Source organism: Crocodylus porosus, unplaced genomic scaffold, assembly GCF_001723895.1.
Source record: "Crocodylus porosus isolate Cpor-Errol unplaced genomic scaffold, CroPor_comp1, whole genome shotgun sequence".
Classification (NCBI taxonomy): Eukaryota; Metazoa; Chordata; order Crocodylia; family Crocodylidae; genus Crocodylus; species Crocodylus porosus.
In genome coordinates, this window is record NW_017728948.1 from 69,180,977 (window position 1) to 69,184,807 (window position 3,831).

At 41.4% G+C, this 3,831-nt stretch overlaps 1 protein-coding gene across 1 annotated transcript in view; it reads left to right on the forward strand.

Moving 5' to 3' along the window:
• UNC5C (unc-5 netrin receptor C) overlaps positions 1-3,831 on the forward strand; it is a 415,055-nt gene that overhangs the window by 126,559 nt on the left and 284,665 nt on the right. The window lies entirely within an intron of this gene.

The following is a 3,831-nucleotide window of genomic DNA, read 5'->3' on the forward strand; positions in this document are numbered from 1 at the left end:
ACTTCCTGCCCTTTGGGCAGGGGGCTGGACTCGATGATCTCCCGAGGTCCCTTCCAGCCCTAATGTCTATGAAATCTATGAAATCTAAGTCTATTACTATGAGCCCAAGCCAAATGGAAATATTCACGGGAATATAAACATATGTTTACTTCATAGGGCAGCTACCTAGAGGTGGCTGAATAATTTAAAAACACAGATTATAAGTGCTGGATTGTGTTGGCTGTGAATGATGGAGTCAAAATTTGGTTGTTTGTTACTATTAGGCTATCTTGGAAAATTAATTTGAGAGTTCCCCAATTTTCTTGAATTTTAGCCGTCCATGTGTGATGTTTCTTTCTTATTACTAGTTTATTATTATAATTATTTTTCTGTTTTAAAATCAGTAATGTAATGAGGAAGGAGGAAAATGACATTGCAACTATAGTGATCAGCAAATAGAAATAGTAAACAACTTGTGGTGTAAAAAAAAATCCTCCAAACCATTTACATATAACATTTACAAATAGCAAATTATTTAAAATTCATTCAGGAGCAATTTACAAATGATTCCCATTTGAAAAATAGGGGGAGAGCAGATGGGAGTCTACATTCATAACAAATAATTTGACAAGGTTCTGTGGGCAGATTAATTATGAATATTTGTCTGATTCATTGAAACATACAACTCTATATAGGTAATTGCTACCTGCCCCATACAGCTTGGAGGAACAGAAGATGCTGCATGGTGGAAATTAAGCAACTTTCCCTCTATTGTCAATCTGTCACCTTACTCAGAGTCCAGAATTAGTTGGAAATCCTCAGGACTTATAATCAAGGAAGGAGTTGGGATAGGGAGATTGTCAGTAGAACCACTTTGTGTGCTAATTTAAAAAAGAAAGAGAGAGGGAGACTGTACCCTGTGTAGCAGTTGAGTTTTCAGGTTCCTCTGGAGCAGATGGCTTAATAGCCTAAACATCTGGTTTGAAATATTTTCTTTCCCTAGAGCCATCAGCTCAAATTTAGGCAAGCTTGGTTTACAGCTTCAGTCTTATGACAGAAATGCTGGACCTGAGTCTCTACTCGTTTACATTCTTTTTATAACCATGCAGCCCTATCGACATTGGCTCACAGTGTTTCATGCAACTTACAGTGAAGAGTTTTTCAACCCAGCCTTCAAAATGGAAGTTTGGAGGGTTACCTCTGATTTCTGCAGAACCCAAGAAACTTTGTAGAAGTGGACAGGTTTGCCCTAACGTCACTGTACTAAATTCCCCTCATCTCGCCAACATGTCCTACACTGGTTGGATATTGCTGCAGCATTTATTTGGTGCTCTAATTATGTAGTCTGTAAAATAGCTCATCATGGAAATCACATCTGAATTCAGACTGAAAATTTATGCATGAGACCAGGTAGCTCTGGTCAGAGAAAGAAAATCACACCTACAAAGAAAAACAGTATAAAGCCTAATCCTAAAGTTCTCTTTATCCCCTCATACTGGGTCATAAATGGATAGCCTTTACGCTGGTCCACAGAGTGAGGTACATGATTGCTATGGGTAGTGACTAAAAAAATATTTTTTTTCATGCAATAGAGACTGAAACTCAGATAACAAATAAGCAGCAGGTTGGATGCCTGTTAGACACTGAATATATTACTTTATATTTCTTTGTGCTGAAAGAAATAGTCATAGGTTTCTTGCAGATTTTATTTTTATACTATAGTACAGCTGAGTACATAATGTTATCACCTGCATGGAGGGTTGCATAAGGTATTACAGTTATACTGTATTTTTAAAGAAATGAGATCAAATGGGTAACGGAAGTCACAGATCAAATCTGACGCACAATTTAGTCTACACGGAGAATAAAGAAACCAATTCCAACTGTTGAAAAGAGCTCCAAAAGAGTAAACAAAACACAGACAAGGGTACTTGCTTGTAGCAGTTCCAGGAACAGTTCAGGACAGATTCCAAATAGACTTAATCCCTTCAAATTACTAAGAAACTCTGGGATTTCAAGTTATCATATGAAGAGTTAGAGTCAGTAAATCAGTTATAATCAGCATACCAGATTGTGGCATGTTCTGTTTGTTTTACAAATGAAAAACTACACTGTTTGTAATTTTCTAATTAAAATTTTCTTATCTGTTATGATGCTAAGGGCCAGATTCCCAGCTGTATTGTGTGCTGCTATCGGCCATCTCTGTGCTCTTCAGTTCCTGTCTCATCCCACGCAGGCCAGTAACCCTGAAGAAATTATATTACTGGACATCGAAAGCTGCTGTAATGCGCACTGTTGTTGTTACCCAGACAGAACATTGTTGTAAATGGAAGGTTCTATGGCATAGGGAGGCTCTAATTATACCAAATTTCTTACTTACTGAGCTGGTCACAAGGTAGCTTGTTTCAAGGCCACTTTGATGACTGAAACTCACCAAAGGACTTTCAAGTACTAGAACAGTGATTCTTCTTTAGCCATCTTATTTGGCTCTAGGCCACCTGGTGTATAGTGCACCAGAGTTTATTGCTCCTCAGCACCCCAACTTCATGTGTGCCAGGATCTGCAGCATGTTGACCCAGGCTGGAGCAGCCCTGGCTGGAAGGGCACCTGGGTGGGTCAGCATGCCACCCTCTTTCGGCTGCTCCAACCTGGCTCATTATGCTGCAGGGGGTCTGGCAGGGGCACCAGGGTGCTCCAGTGTGAGGTCTGCTGACACACTAAAGAACGCTGCACACCAAAGAACTGAAGAACACTGTACGCTAAAGAACACTGATGCAGATTAGTACTTGTATTAAAAAATACTAATTTGCTGTGGAGTTAATTAGTTTCTTGGGCTTCTTGTACATGTCACAGGGGCACTGGCACTTGACCTGCATGGTCCCAGGGGGGAATGCCACAGCCATGGAGGGAAGCACCAGGCCCCTGCGCGGCTCAGGCAGGCAGGCTCCAGGGGGGAAAAAAAAAGATCAGCCTCTCGCTTTTTTTTTTAATTCAGTGGAGCCTGCCTGCTGAGATGTGCAGGGCCCACTAAGCCCCAAGCACATTGGCTTCCAGCACCCTGTTCACTTTTGCACTTTGTTAGGTAGCAAACTAAAACACCTCGGAAGTATTTTGTCTTGCTACGTACCAAAGTTATTTAAAGTGGAATATGCCAACTCACCCACTTGGCATGTGTGCAAACAACAACACCATTAAAACAGTGCAAAAGGGCATTTAAGCCACTTTAAAGGCCAATTTTGTGGTATGTATAAAGGCCCCTGCAGCCTAATAGGGTCATATGTGTAGACATTGAAGTTAAGTATAGGCAGTCAAAAAGCCCAAGGCTGAATGATTCAGTCTTTGCAAGTTAGTCTAAGCTCTGTAGATTGAACTGGTAAGCAAGTGAATAGACATTCAGTTTTGATTCTGGACGCCCAAGCCAGAAGCCGCAAGGTGCTACAGCATGCCTCCCTGCTTGGCTGGATCAGACAGCTTGGGCCAAAGCTAGCCTGCCCAACCTACAAGGGGGGTATGTCAGGCAAAGCATTCTAGGATGCCAGGGGACTGTGAGTTACCTTGGGAAGGGATCAAGGACAGAATTTCAATAAACTGATTTAACCTATATCAGTTAAGTCTGATACTACATCTATCCAGGTTTATCTTCAACTGGTTTCAGCCATTTTGAAAGCAGTTTCTGTCCCTAGCCTGAGACTTTACTGCAGAGCTAATTAGGCAATAAAGGTCTTGTATACATTGACCACAAGATGAACATGAGCCTGCAATGCGATGCTGCAGCTAATAAAGCGACCAAAACACTGGCTTGCATCCATAGATGCTTCTCGAGCAAATCCCGGGACGTCGTTCTCCCCTTGT